The following is a 16,503-nucleotide window of genomic DNA, read 5'->3' as shown; positions in this document are numbered from 1 at the left end:
GTGGTACAGAACGGGTCACAGAAAGCCACAGGCTTTGTTTTTCTGATATTGGCACGATATTCACCTTAAAGGTAAATCAGAGGTAAGCAGTACCCTCTGTAGTGATGGGCTAAACTAGAACACCAGAGTGAACAGCAAGCTGTAAGCCCATTTTTATTTTGTTTCATTGATAAAGGCTGACACCATAGAGGCACTATGTACAGATCACTCTCCCACCTAATCGGCTAATTCCTTTTGTTATGAAGTGGACAGCTTGATCCCAGATAAAACAAGGACCTCTGGTTTATTTTTTTCTACCACTCTTAATGCAGCACAGATCTTCCACTAAAAAGGGAAAACCTTCCAATAGTCCCCTTCAGCTGTTGTTTCTTCAGCACATTAAGTGGTTGAAATCGCACTGTTCTGGGGCATAACAAATGCTCACACCATTCCTTCAGGCTGATTCAGCACTTAAGTGAAATGAATCAAGGTTTTCAGGTGACACACTGCACGCAAGCTGTTTTTGTGTGCTATGGCCTAATGAGATGGGGAAGAGTTTCCATAGCAAAGGGCATCCTTTGAAAAGCTCCTCACTCAAGCAGCACCGTGGCCAAGCCTGAAGGTAACCTGGCAGGATTTTACACCATATCTCATGCTGACAAGGCAAAGCCGACTGAACTGCAAAGAATAAAAAACGGCCTAACACAGTAGTAGTAGAACTCGGATAACAGACCTAAACTCAGTTGCACACAGCTATTTAGTAAATAAATGGAACAGAGCAGAAAAACTCTCTGCTCAGAGAAAGATCTTCTGACTAAAAGGTTTCACACAGGACGACAAACCCATGCACAACTTTGACTACAAAGAGTAAGCAAATGATACAAGATACTTAAGGATCAAAGCACTGCCTCAGACTTAAGATTGTTCCAATGCGCTTTTCTCCATTTAAACAATGGAAAAGAGGGGCAGGGTAGGGATGTTCACAACTCAGCACATACACCTATTGGCTACGTTCTCAGAAAACACTATTTTCCATTTCAGTCCCGCTCCGGTTGGTCTGCTGGCTTGTGTGAATGCCAGCCCAGAAACACAGTCAGCCATGCTCCAGCATGGTGCCTCCACTGGGAAGTCGCCTAGCAACCTCCAAAACCCCAGAAGATGCACTCTAGACAAAGATGACTGTACATAGTTCAGCTAGTGGTTTTCTATTTGTATTTCAACCATGGTTTTCTATTTGTAAATTGTACTAAATTTACAGCAATGTTTTGGAGGAAGCTGAAAGGCGAAAGGAAATTTCTAAAGATGGAAAGATCTTAAAAGCTGAAGCAAAGTGGACTCTCAATTTTGCTACTGTATTTTTCTGTATTGACCTACTTGACAATTCAGTGATTTATCAATGAAATGTACTGGTTCAGTTACACAGATCCTCATATGACACAAAGCTGCTATGATGAGTCCCACCCAAGACATCTCCTAACACCTCCTAACAGCTGGATAAAACAATGTTAAAACTGTACAACATTTGCTAACAATCACATTTTCATAGAGAGTGAAAAAGGCACTAAAACAAAACAGCTGTCAGGCAGGAATGTTACACAGAAATGATTCTGGCTTTGACATTGATGTATCAACAGATCTCGGGACAAAAACATGGCCATATTTGCTAGCACACTGTGGGGAAACTACGTGCACTTCAGTTTCATTACAGCCTGAAATGTCTTTTCCTAAATGAAAAACAAAGCCATTAAAGTATTAAAATCCCTATGCTATTTACAACCACATCCAACAGAGAAAGAGGCAGCAAATTGCACCCATAAACTGCTGATGGAAGAGTCACCTTTACACAGAAGGGCTCAGATCACAGTATTATACTGCAATCTTCTAAAAAAGGGCAAAGCTCTGAACCGGGTTGAACTCCCTGCACTCAAGCGGGGCTGAAAACAGAAACGGAAAAGAAAAGAACACTGGAAACAAGGGCCATGGGGCTTTTCTTCCCAACGACACCTTGCACAGAGCTTGCTGGCTCCTGGCCTGTTCCTTAGAAGCCTTCCTTCTCTCACGAAGGAGACAGGGGATCGATCGCAGGGGGGAGAGACGGAACGCCATGTCAGGCACAGCCCTGCTGCTGGACAGTGGGACGCTGGCCCTTTTTGTCTCCGTCTGTGAAGGTGTCCCTGGGACGGGTCTCACAAGTGTTTAGCAGCAGGGACCGACTCAGGAGTGACTCAACCCAGAAACGGAAAGGCCTGCAGAAATAAGCCCTGGCTGGCTGTATTTATAAAAGGATTAATCTCTTTAGTTCATAAGGTTAGTAACTGTTGTCTGCTAAAACTACAGCACTTATTCATCAAAGTCTTTGCTCGTGATATTGCCGGCACAGCAATACTTCACAGACATCAGGAACAGGAACAAGTTAAGCACGGATTCCCCTGTTACCCAGGCACAGGTGAGATGCAAAAAAGGGGGCCCGATGTCTGGCCCGAGCCTCGATTCGGATCGGAACCACTGCAGCAGCTCCTGCTGTCAAAGGGAAGAGGAGAAAACATGTGGGAAGGGAAACAATTTCATTTGCCACAGACTTTCTACTTTCTGTACTAAGCTGGGACTCTTCTATTAAGTTGTCACAGCATTATATCTGGTTAGCTGGACTCCAAGACTCTGCCATTACAGAGCACTTTTAAGGAACTGAAACAGGGGTCATTTATCTTCTGAGTTTAATTGTTTTAATCCTCATCCATTTTAAGTTTATTTGCTTACTTCACTGGAATACTCATGCTGTTGCTCTAAAGCAGAGTGCCAGAAAAGCAGAGAGTCTTGAGCACTTTTTTAGTCTCTGCATCAAGAACAAGATCTTGTATAAGATATCTTATAGCTTTATAAATCCTTAAAAATGAGCCAGGCCATCAGGAAAGGTAACGAGATGCTTTAGGACACATGTAAAACTGACTAGCTGTCCAGGAAGTCCCCAGAAGCAAGGTCAGAATTTTCTAGAGGCATATGAAACAAGCACCCATAAGCCTGATTCCCAGGGAATGAGGCGTGAAGAGAGAAAACAAGCAGTGATGCAGTAAAACAAACAAAAACCGGACTTTTGACCACTTTTCAGCATTGGTACTGGAGAGATGCTGATGTAGCACTGGGATGATACCAAAACAGTTTTGGTTTCGCAAGTTTGTTGAGCAACACCTAAGGTGCTCAGCAAATCAGACACCATCTTTAATGTCCTTCTTTATAATAACATTGGATTAGAAGAGCGATGTTCATTTCAACTGAATCCTTTGTTATGCATTTCTTTAGTTTTAATATACAAAAGTCCAAGTACATTATTATTGGAGCTAATGGATAGCACTTTTCTAACTGCTTCAATGCAGGGCTGTAGGGGATCTAGAGTCTATCCCAGCAAGCAATGGGCACAAGGCAGGATACACCCTGGACAGGACGCCAGTCCATCACAGCACACACACACAGACACAAACACAAGCTCACACACACACTCACACCAGCGCCAGCTTTCACAGAAGCCAATTAATCTACCAGTATGTCTTTGTACTGTGGGAGGAGACTAGAGCGTCTGGAAGAAACCCACGTGAACAAGGGGAGACCATACAAACTCCACACAGATAGAACCCCAGGAATTGAAAGCAGGGCAACAACACTGAAAGGCTACTGCACCACCATGCCACTCTATCCGTATTTCTATGTAAATTTATATAAATAGCACTTATCTACAAAACATTTACAAAACAGCACTGTTACAAAACAGGGACCCACACAAGCAAGGAGGTGAATAACTAGAGTACTGTTAACAGTAGCATCACAATCCCCGAACCCAGGTGACGCCTGTCCCCACACCCCCGAACAGAACCTGTCATCCCCTCACTAAGGGGAAATCCACCTGCCTTGGGGGTGGTTCAGCTGCAGCCTTCAACACTAACAGCTTAATTAAAGAGCTGTATTTATATACATCTCACCCTTCAGTTCTCCCATTTTTCAGATCTCAATACAATCTCCACTTGTTATCACTGATCACCTTTTATACGATGCAAATTCCCAGAGTGCAAAAAATAAAATAAAACTACAAGGACAGCAAACAGCTGTCACATTTAGGTGCTTTGACAGCCACAGTGCTATCAGTTAGTTAATGATGTAAAAAGCCTCTGGTAGAGATCACAGCTAAGAAGCCTGATGGCCACTGCTAAAATCTTAAACTCTAACCAATGGAGACCATTCCTTTTTGTACTCCGCCTGGGGGACACTTACACTGTACTACGCCCAGAGGTGAAATACATACAGAAAACGCCTGAAAAATGAACTCCTAAACCTCTGAAAAGAAAGAAGTTAAGAGGATGGAGTGAGTACTTTATAATCCTGGTATGGATATTAAGAATTTCTTTAAATCTTTCACTTAAGGTGAAATACCTTGTCCACCTTCAAATTCAAGACAGAAGTATTATTTCCTTTCCAGTCCCAGGCCGTTAAGACAATGTATTTTGGCAGCAGAGCTGTTGAGGAGAAAGGAGCCGCAAGTCTGACAGCCAGTGAATCTACACTGAAAAGTGCCACTCTGCTCTTTCAGGACTCAGAATGGGACCCCTTATCTGTAACTGATCTTGAGCAAGGTTCGTCTTTCTCAAGTGGTCCCAGAAGCCAGATTAATTTAGAAATAATATACACTTTCCTTCAAGAGCCAGGGCTTGCACTTCTCCCAAAAGAAAACAACTCGAATTCCCTTCGCTCCATGCGAAACTGGGAAAACCTGAATCGAAGGGCACAAAGGACGTTAAACAATAGAAACAAAAAATGAAATAGAAAAAGCGAAAGACATTATATCAACAGCGTGAAACAACTGCCTCACACATTCCCTGCTGTACGCTGCCCCTAAAATGACTGCCCAGGAGGTAATGAAAAAATAAAAAACAGCTACTGAACAACAAACATACTGTAAATACCATGGATGGGGAGGGTCTACTAGCACAGTTTATGCAGGACATCATCAAACACAAGAGAAACAGCTCTAGGACCACATGCAGTGCATCAGAGATGATACTCTTGCCCCCAACCAATGCACTGTAATTACAGCAACATTTCCTTTGAATCAGGGTGAACACAGCCCAAAACTTCTTAGCTGTTGCCGTGTCAAAGGTCACCTATTTCCATCTTGCACGTTTGGAGAATGCTGCAGTGTTTTTTTTTCTGCAGACACCACCTGCTCTAATGCAAACAAGTCAGGATTTCAGACGAGTCACGCTCGCCGTGTTCCTTCCAGCCGCGCTGAAGCGGAAAAGAGCACCTCTGGGTTTTCTGACCCTCCATTACAACAAATGAATCAAATCATGACGGGGCGCACACTGAAGACAGCACACCAGTGTCACTCTGCCGCTGTCTGAATCAGAAAATCAAAATGAGATGTCAAGGGCGAGACGGTCAGATTTCATCCTCAGTCTTAAACAGAAAAGGGGATTAAGCCTTGAATGAGCTGCAATGCAGATTTAAAAGGTACAAAAGGTACACTTTAGCCAAGCCCCTCGGACCACACCTATACCATCTACCTCATTATGATTTCAATTACACGTCTGTATTATTTACTCGTTAATTGTCTGTTTGTTTGCATTATATTGTCTTGATGCACTGTCTGCACTTTGTGTTTTTACACTTGTTTTAACAATCGGAATTCTTACTTACGGAAAGTCTCTCATTGTACCAGTACATGTACCGGTTACATATGGCGATAAAGTTCAAGTTCATATTAAACACCTTCATTTGTCAGGATGCCCTCATGATTTGATCCAATATGACAGTTTTCCAAAAAAAAATGCACACATTAAGTCATTTGTGAAGTGCATGTGAAAGTGTTTAATATTATACCCAACAGCATACAAACCCTTTGATCAGCAGAATAAAACAGAGCCCTTTGAAAGGACACAAATGGCCATACAGCTTCCCCAAATATTTGTTTGCAATTAGTTAGCATAAACCAAATTTCATGTGCAAGCGTTTGTTTCAAAGAGACCGTGTTAAAGAGCAAACAAAAGCTGGTCTTCTTGTGTCATCACTCGCTCAGTTGACTCCATTTGCTTGTGTGAAAGACAGCCATTGGTTTACATTACTTTGAGCCCTGGCTTGCACAGCAATCTTCATTGGCTCGATCATTGGCCCAGAGTGTCAGTTGTGCCTGAGAGTCTAGACAGCAATGGCTGAAGCCTAATCGCGGAGTGTGGACTGCTGCCTACAGTTTAGAAATCGCTGCTTGAAACCTGAACTGTGCCATCATTTGGCTGTGCTTGGACTCCCCAGGTACTGACATGTTAGTGGCTGATCATTTTTGAGCTGGGATGGACTAGAGCCAACTTGTTCGGAACCACTGAGCTTGTGTTGTCAGGCAGGGTTTCATTATTATTATTACTATTGGGACAGCACACCTTTAATAACAGCTCACAGACTATGGTGGGGGGGTATTAAAAAAAAAAAAGACTACACAGAAATTACCCAGTTCTGGAAAACTAAACATCAGACACCGACCTGCATACAAACACATCAGCCTAAGCGGAAATCTGAGCATCGAGATCTTATCAGCAAATTCCGAAACGTGTAATTATTTGGCTGGCCTTTTTCAAAATCGCCTTCATAAAAAAAAAACAGGCTCAGTCGTAAATTCTGTGAAACACTGTAGGATGCTACTGACATTTCCAAAAGTTATTTACATGCCTGCGTCATCTCTAATTTCTTTTCCTTTGGAAATTTAGCCCTTGAGAACAATAAAAATAACAATATGCTTTAAATAGCTAAAATAAATAGCTGAAGCTCTAAAAGACCTTTAACACTACAAATCCTTTCATCTGCCATAGGAATCCCTACTGGCTCGGACTTAGCCTAGACCAAATAAACTAATGTCAATCATGTGGTTTAACTAGCGTTTTAATAAAGGTTTGAAAATGGAATATGTCTGTTTGCATATGAAGAAGGCAGGGACTGAGCTACCCTGGATTTTGTAATCCAGAGTCTGTTGTTTGCAATGAAGCTGGCATGCCTTGTCAACGACCCAACTGTTCCCTCTCCGACAGAAACAGTGTGAAGAGGCAATATTCACGCTCCTGTTGGCCGCCAGCGACAACAGGAAGAAAGGCTACTGAGTCATTAAGGCACATTTCAATGTAATCAGGGAGGCAGGATGGAAACAAGCACAGAACTGCCGCACTAGTCTCCTCCAGCCTGAAAGAACAGAGGTGTGTCTTCCTGTGCCAGTCCTCTACCAGTGCAGAGTTGCAGCCACACTCCCATTCCTGGCTCCCAGCCCCCCGACAGAACCACACACATCAGGGCCCCTCAGAACAGCGTGCTGTGATTGAACCATAATAATAATAATAATGATAATAATAATAATAATAGCTTACACTTATATAGCACTTTTCTGGACACCCCACTCAAAGTGCTTTACAGGTAATGGGGACTCCCCTCCACCACCACCAGTGTGCAGCCCCAGCTGGATGATGCAACAGCAGCCATAGTGCACCAGAACGCTCCCCACACATCAGCTATCAGTGGGGAGTAGAACAGAGTGAAGAAGCCAATTCATAGATGGGAATTATTAGGAGGCAATGATTGGTAAAGGCCAATGGGAAATTTGGCCAGGACGCCGGGGTAACACCCCTACTTTTTTCGAGAAATGCCCTGGGATTTTTAATTAATACAGAGCATCAGGACCTCTGTTTTACGTCTCATCTGAAGGACGGCACCTTTTTACATTAGTGTCCCCGTCACTATACTGGGGCATTAGGACCCACACAGACTGCAGGGAGGGCACCCGCTGATGGCCTCACTAACACCTCTTCCAGCGGCAACCTTAGTTTTTCCCCAGGAGGTCTCCCATCCAGGTACTGACCAGGCTCACACCTGCTGAGCTTCAGTGGGCTGCCAGATGTGAACTGCAGGGTGAGATGGCTACTGTCAAGCGCAATGCAGCACGTCACAATCGTGATAAAACATGCGGACAGAAATAAAACAACAAGGTAAAAGTGTATTTTAAGCACAGCTTGAAAACACAGCGCCCTGCATTTATTTAATCCTTTCGGCACACCCTTGTAAAGACTAGTAAACGTGAGTCGGGGACAGTGTTGTTCGGCTCTGACACGTGCAGCAGGAGAAGATGGATTACTCTTGACACCCTCCCCTCCTGCTTTCCAGCAGTTATTAAAGGCCTCTCTCATCTTGTGCCATCGTACATTTGATGTGTTGGAAGTGCGTGAGAAGCGAAGACGCCTGGTGCACTGCGCTTCTATTCCACATGGGTGTCAGCCAGTGCATTTCCGAACCCGACAATTCCCAGGTGCCCAGACAGTACACACTTCCACAGACGCATGACCTGAGCACAGGCCTAACAGATCAGTCGAAATGTGACAGTACTCTTCTCTTTGAAGAGAGTGTCCTATTAACACTGCTGTGGAAAAAGAAAAGGCAGCTGCTTAATGGCTTGACATATACCCACGCTACAAGAATATAGGAGCACGTGCACAGAACGTGCAGAAGGACACAAAGAAAACCTTGAGTCTCCAATCAGGAGCAGAGCACCTCAGGGTGAAGGAAAAGGCTGCTGTGAAGTGCTGTCCATCGGTTCGTGTTCAGAGACTGGCACATGAGCAAAAGCTCAGATCCCGATTTGGATGTGCCGTTAGCGGATAGTTAATGCCATTAAAATAAATCCATTTGGTGACAGGAAGTCACTGCTACGAGAAGTCCTGCTCGCCTCTCTCGCCAGCTGCCAGCAGGAGTTAAACAGATCTACAGAACAACAGTCAACTCCCGTGCACTCCTTCACAAAACCATAGCAAAATCTGTGGTTTCAAAACATGTGCTTAAATGGAAATCTGAGCAGCCCCATTTGCCTTTTGCACAGCTGTGTTCTTTATTGCTAAATATGTACATCTAATAAAAAACATCTGAAGCACAAAGCTCTGAGATTCCTAGCCTTGGAGACAAGTTACCTTGTTCCCATAAACTGACACAAATAATCGGCACAATTAAAGTGGTCAATATTTGTCAGATCAATAGGCACCTGCAGATTCTTACAGCAAAGGAAGACAAATAGCACAAAATCTATGTCAAGATATTCAAAAGAGACTTAACCTAATTGTATGTGACAGAGTAGGCAGCACTGTGTGTGAAAGCTTCTGAAAAATATAGTTCCGCGGACCCTTCTACAATCTTATCTGTTTCATGTTCAGAGAAATATGGCAAAACAAACAGTGGTCCTTTGTTATCTGCCTACTGTCTCAGCAAAATTCAGTTTGCAAAGAAAACAGAATCGTCATTAAGCCAAAGATGTCACATGCATCTTTAAACACTTTTCCAAAAATACATTTGAAGTGCATATTTGGAGAGTGCACAGATACAGCTTGAGCCCGGTCACAATGCGTTAATGATCCAGTAATCAAAAGCAAACCGCAGAAGAAGACAGATCAACACACTCAGAAAACAAAAGGCCCTTCTTTACACAAAGAAGCCTGCTGGCTGAGTTGCTGAGGTCCCGCGACGCCTGCCGTGATGAATTTCGAATTGAAAAGGACAGGGTCAATTAAGAAAAGATGCCCTCATATTCCGCGGCAAACAAAAGCACTTTCCTCTCCCTCTCTCAGTACCACTGTTCAGGCAAACAAATCCGCACCCGTATAAAAACTCAAGGCAAGATCCCTCAACGTGACCGGCTTGCCAGCCCCACAGCACCAATGAACATGCAGATTCCCATCCACAAATGGGACCAATTTCCATGGTGTACATGACTGTTAAAAGTATTTTAGAACAATGCATGTTCACAACCCTGCAATATACATTATCTCTTGCTGATGGGGGACTAACTCCTTTAAAATAGGGGTCTCCTCAGAGCTGCTCTGAATTATAAACAGCCTAGCACCTGTGGAGAAGGGTTAGAATGGTTGAGTTAAAGCCATCTGATGCAAACATGTCACAGGACAGGAAATGGAGTGGTTTGTGCCAGTATTTAAAGTTTAACAATTCTTCCTCCAAGCCCTGTAAGGCTAAACTAGATCAGAACTCTTCTGCACGACTTGAAAGAGACAGAGAAAACCCTCTGGACTTTGAGCCACAGGGGTTCAAGGTTTTTTTAGAGGTAGCTGGCAAAATCCTACCTCTGCATGTCTCCCATTTGACCCAACACAACGGTTTGTTTTTCCTACAAACCATTCCAGCAAACGCAGCTCCTGAGAAACAACTGACTCACAGGAAGAGGGGGGAGGATGCAAACAGTCTTTCACACCAAGATCTGAAGCCCACAGACACATTGCGCCTCCCACCAGCAGCACGGTCCCTGCAGCGGAATCTCAGCTGTTCAAGACTGCAATTTTAATGAACATTTTGCTTCGCTTAAGCCTAAGAAACCCGGATAACAATGAGATCAAGCAGAACAATAAGAATCTGATGGGCAAAAAAATCTGATGGGTTAAAAATCTTACATTAATTGCCAGCAGCCGTATCACCCTGCAACTCACAACTGGCAGCCCACTGAAGCTCAGCAGGTGTGAGCCTGGTCAGTACCTGGATTGGAGACCTCCTGGGAAAAACTAAGGTTGCTGCTGGAAGAGGCGTTAGTGGGGCCAGCAGGGGGCGCTCACCCTGTGGTCTATGTGGGTCCTAATGCCCCAGTATAGTGATGGGGACACTATACTGTAAACAGGTGCCGTCCTTCAGATGAGATGTAAAACCGAGGTCCTGACTCTCTGTGGTCATTAAAAATCCCAGGGCGTCTCTCGAAAAGAGTAGGGGTGTAACCCCGGCGTCCTGGCCAAATTTACCATCGGCCCTTACCAATCACGGCCTCCTAATAAACCCCATCTATGAATTGGCTTAATTACTCTGCTCTCCTCCCCCCTGATAGCCGGTGTGTGGTGAGCGTTCTGGCGCACTAGGGCTGCACACTGGTGGTGGTGGAGGGGATCCCCATTACCATTACCTGTAAAGCGCTTTGAGTGGAGTGTCCAGAAAAGCGCTATATAAGTGTAAGCAATTATTATTATTAATATTCTGATGCACTCAATTATAGGAGCCCATCAAACTGCATGTCTATCCCAAGCTTAGTTACTTTGTTACCTGCAGCCCCCTGCTCACACCTGCTTAAATCTGGACCAGTGAGAAAAAAAACCAACAGGCCTGAGCATCGACAGTGCGATTTCAGCAGGCCAGCCTGGCTGACCTCAATTAGTGGATTAAAACACAAATTCCAGCCAGGCGGCTCGTTTCATGGCTGAGTCCTTGCGGCCAGAGCGCTGTGCAGAGTCTGTGTACGGAACAGTGGGACACAGGACTCTGCGGTCTGGGAAAAGCATCGGAAAAGGATAAACTGTTTTTCCAGCTGTGACATCCCATCCTGGGAAATGAGCTCCTAGCATTGTTCAAATAATTTTCGACGGGATCGGTGAAAATGTCAAACTCATTGTGGCATACAGTAACAAGGTCCCTCGATCTCTCACTCTGTTTTGTTTTCAGCCTTTACATAGTTTATTCCCACAGGAGACATAGCTCGGTTAATTCCATATGTGGGAAAGCACTCTGAAGGCGCTGCCGGTGCCATGCTTTGTCTCACAGCATTCTTCGGAACAACATTCTGCTCCTATACTTCAGACTGCGCTTGACGCAACAGAATCGGGGCTGTTGGGAATCTTTCCTGCCCGCTAGGTGCTCCTCCCAATCACTGGCCCAGGCCTAAGACATGCCCACTGCTCAGTGTCAGCGGGCAGAGCCACCCTGGGGAAGGATTCTCTTCATCCACCTCCTCTTCGCCTTCAGTCACAAGCTGAGTGTGGCCGGGACTTTCCAAGGAGTGGCACACGGTTGGCTTGGCCCCGCTAGGGTGGTGATGGCTCTGCAAGGGCTCTCTCAGCCTTCTGGCACAAAGCGCCTCCTGGGACTTCCCAAGGAGCTGTATGCGGACACCAATGCCAGCGAGATATGGGACTCTCCCCCAGGGCACTGAGGGACTCACAACGCGTCAAGCGACAGGTGGGCGTGTCTGGGAGTCCACACCTCCCATTGTCCCCAGACTGAGTGCGGGACTGCTTCCCAAAGTGCTGAGTCATGGAATAACCAGAGGGGATTTAAAAATCGGCTGGGGATATAAGATCATCAAATTCCATATTTCTAAAAAATATAAAACTTGAATATACTTCTTTTTCATAATAAATAGTGGAACTGTAAGGGTACTGCTAATGAGATTTCTATACAAATTAAAGTCGATTTTTCAGAGCGACAATAAAGCAGCAATTTTAAACGCACTGAGGAATGCCTTCGCTTACCATCTCATCCTGTGCTTCATTAGCACGCCATGTCCTCATTCCGGTACCACCGCTTCACTGGCTCCCAGTGCACACAGCTACTAAAACAACTTCATTTAATTCATTAATCTCACAGAAACTATCACGTCAGTGGACCCATAACACTAGAGAGGGGGATGCGGAAAAGCAGGCAAACTAGGTGGCCAGAATGATAGATGAAGAGTGCAGATCAGACATCAGATCCAGGTCTTGAAGAACTACAATACTTCAGGTTTTTAAAGAGTTTCCAATCACTTGCTAGAGATCACGTTAATCTCGCAATAACACCTGGCTCACTTAGGTTAGAAGGAGCTCAGATTCATACAAACCCAGAAGACCCCAATGCTCTGCAGGAAGAAGGCTGCAGACCCCTCATTTAGAGGGAATAGTCAGATACAGACTCAACTAGACAGGAAAACCCTGACAGTTCACAGTGTTACCCCAGCAGAAATGCCACAGGAAGGCAAGTCTCTGAGAAGGCACGCTGGCCCTGACCGGGCACACAGGGACTATGTCCACAACTGGGGCTCCCAGAAGTAAGAGAGGAACAAAAATGTGTCTTTTACACTGAGCTGTATTTATTTACTCTGTGACTTTCTGAGACTGTTGAAAGCACAGTGCAGGTCCGGGGAGGCAAGAAACAAATGAAGAAGCCATTTTCAGCCTTTCTTCTCTGGGGAACATGAGAAACAGGCAGCGCTTTGCTTTCTTCACGAGCGGAGGGGGGTGACTGTCTGGAAAACTCATTTCTGCTGCTTTTTGAGAAAGCAGCTTGTGTGGTCAAGACAGGACAGAGGTTAAGTGAAGTACACCCATAAAACAGGACACATTTACTCAATTAAGATTTTTCTCCGTGCTGTCCTGAATTCGTTTTTTTTTTTGTTCAGAACCTTCCGCACACAGAAAATTAAATTTTCACAATCTTAACCAAAAAATAACCTCATAAAAGCTCGTCAGTCATTGTATTGACAGCATCTTGCTCTAAAGATCACTACTGACAAGAGAGCACTACATGTGTGGATCAAAAAGCCAGCAACTTTAAAGCAAAACCACTCTGCAAACTCAAAAATGAGGTGACAAACTGCAAAACGTTTGGCTAAAGCTCCTCTTGGTGAGGGACTAGTGAGAGTTCTGACTCCACTGGCTGCTGGGATTTCATACAATAAGGTAACTGCCAAGTCAGAGCTGTATGGAACAGTAGAAAGCTTAAGAAAAAGAGAGTTTCATACAATTTTTTTATAAATACACACGTTTATCAAATACAATCAAAACTAGAAGTGCAATTTCTTCCTTGTTGCCTCCTCTGGTTCATCACTTTTCTTATGTTCCAAGAGCTGCCTTATTGCCAGAAATTAAATTGTGTTGTTAATTAAAACACAATTTTCTAAAGCAAAAACAGTTTAATGCTGAATTGCCAAAGCCTTGCTTTCAGAGGTGACTAAAACTGATCAAAACACACTGTAAGCCTTAAACAAGATAGCGCCTCTTTAACACTGCAGCTACCTCCGTTTTCCACCTCGTATACAGCACTGGTTTACAAACAATTCTAACTTAATTACGTCTTACCTAACAGAAAACAGCCTGGAAGGCACTTAAGCATAATCTCATCTCTTTCTCGATAATTAGGTAGAAGCTGTGGCAAAAATAGCTTTGTGCTAATTAATATTAATTCTGAACGAGGTGCTTGGAGATTGCAGAGAAAGACGAGTTATTATTACTACAACAGGTTTGTTTCTGTATGGAAGTTATGCAGATTTTGAATTTACCGTCCATCACTGACACATGGCTTATGCATAAACACAATGAAAGGGGCAGTCTGGTCAGCTCTGTCTTACTGTGAGCATCTAGTACTTACGGTCTGGTCTCTCTCAAAGTGATCTTTCCCCCCCCACACACAAAAAAGAGCAAGAAATGAGGGAAGTGTAGGATCTCAGATGTTAACACCTGACCTGAAGTTCCAAATCTTTTAATGACCACAGTTAAAAAGCACACAGCAATACCTGTGTTTGGGAAAGTGCAATAATAAATTGCCCTACTGTGGATGAATAAAGTATTTTAAATTGAATAATTACAGTGCCAGGCCGAGGGATGCCACTTTGGCTAAGGACCTGCACCCGTGGTTGGAAGGTTGCCGGTTCAAATCCCACGGCCGGCAGAGGAATCCTACTCTGTTGGGCCCCTGAGCAAGGCCCTTAACCCCAGCTGCTCCAGGGGCGCTGTATAAATGGCTGACCCTGCGCTCTGACCCCAAGCTTCTCTCCTTGTCTGTGTGTCTCATGGAGAGCAAGCTGGGGTATGCGAAAAGACAAATTCCTAACGCAAGAAATTGTATATGGCTAATAAAGTGATCTTATCTTACCTTTTTTAATCTACTGAATTTGAATTTAATGAATCATTCGTAAAAAAAAAAACATCTTAAGTTTTGGTGCATAGCACCCATACATCATATACTTTTTATTTGCAATGATGTAACAGATATTGCAATGACAAAAACAGAACTTCATGTGAAGGTAGTGTAATGCACTAGTTTCCCCCAATGCTTTCCAGTACAACATCACAATATACAGGTATAAGCACACTAAAATGCAGTGGGGATCCCCTTCCAAACTCCACGTTCCTGAAGGGGTGAGGGTCTTCCTTCCATGCAAACTCCCAGCCCCTCAGGTCAATGGGAACAATTACACATACTGACGCATCTTATCCAGTATCATCACTGTCTCCACCCACATATCTACAGCCTGGAGGTCCGCATTTCAAACACTCACAGAGAACAGTTTCACAGAGAGGTACTTGACTACCATTGACTTTTTATATGGGGGAGAGGGGTGGGTTAAAAAAAAAATCAGAGAGCAAGAGGGACATTATCACCACTGGCAAATGGAATAAAGTTCTAAATCCACTGTCTTATTCAGGAATTTACTTTTGCAAAAAGTTCCTGTGACGCAAATGCAAATAAGAAGACTCGCACACAGGGAATTAAAACATTTTCTTACAGTGTCTTGGCTAAAGACTTTCCTAGGCTTCCCAGTTAAAATGTGCCGTTTTAAAAGATGGGGGTAAACAGCAGACTGATACAGTATTAATGAGCCAGCTGCATTGTGTGTAATTAAAAAGAGGGGGCAGAGAGCATACATAACCCCAAGAAAATGCATATTGAGGAGGACGGGTGTTAAATAATGCATCCAATTTATGATTGCATTTGTAAATTGAAATCCCTAAAGAAAAAAAGGAGAGAGATTACACAGACGAAGAGCTGCAGTGACGAGGGGCGCCTGCTGGTCTGGGTATGTGGGGGGTTAAAACATTCAGATCTCGAGCACAATGTCGCAGTCACATCAGGTTAAGCACTCTCCTCACGCCGTCTGGAAACTCACCTGGAAACGCACTCAAGATTGAAGCTGAGTCATATGGGCACCCGGCCCAATAGAAAAAAACATACAGCTCTTGCTGCAGAGGCTACCCCCCAGATACAAGCTCTGGTTGCCTGTCTGATCTGCAGACACTGATCACAATCCACCTGTCTTCTCCAGCACAGCAGGGCATGACAGAGGCCCCAGCTCTCAGTCACCAGGTGCACATGGAGATCTCTGGCCCAGGGCATTGCTCTCACAGGGACTGCAACACCTGCCTGTACTCTGTATAGCATTTTCAGAACCATTACGCATTATTAGAAACCTTTATTACTATACTCGGCACTATTTATAAGAATATATTATTTGCATAACATGTTAATATAGACTACTTTGTTAATATTCTATATTAATACAGTTTACCCATTGTTGTTCCCGTACTTGTACTTGTCTTTTAATCCTTTTCTGGACTATGACCATGTTCCTGCTGATTTCATACCGTAGTTCATGCATTTCATTAAGTGTTTCACACAGCTGACACCAGCAGTGTCTGGAGCAATACTCTATGGAACTGCTTCGGCAGGAAGTGCTGATTAAGCTGTTCCAGGAAAATTCAGTCCTACATCTACACAGTTACCACAATTACCTGGTATACTAGCGAAGCAGGAAAGGTTCAAACTTTATTGTATGCACGCTCACCCCTCATTAAATGAGCACTTAGAAGTGCTAGCTAAAATGAGGGATATACATGCATACATATTTCTGTTGTAGGAGTTAATATCCTTTGCTGACACGAGCTTCAGGTGTAGCTCATTCTTCCATTTTTAATTGTGCTTGCCTTGGCTCTCCATATCTTC

The 16,503-nt window shown here is 44.0% G+C and overlaps 1 protein-coding gene across 1 annotated transcript in view; it reads right to left on the bottom strand.

Moving 5' to 3' along the window:
* Positions 1-16,503, bottom strand: part of chlsn (cholesin) — a 132,087-nt gene that overhangs the window by 107,525 nt on the left and 8,059 nt on the right. The gene's annotated exons all lie outside the window — the stretch shown is intronic.

This window comes from Atractosteus spatula, chromosome 18, assembly GCF_055471065.1.
Source record: "Atractosteus spatula isolate fAtrSpa1 chromosome 18, fAtrSpa1.hap1, whole genome shotgun sequence".
NCBI lineage: Eukaryota > Metazoa > Chordata > Actinopteri > Semionotiformes > Lepisosteidae > Atractosteus > Atractosteus spatula.
This window is presented reverse-complemented; position numbering and strand designations above follow the sequence as displayed.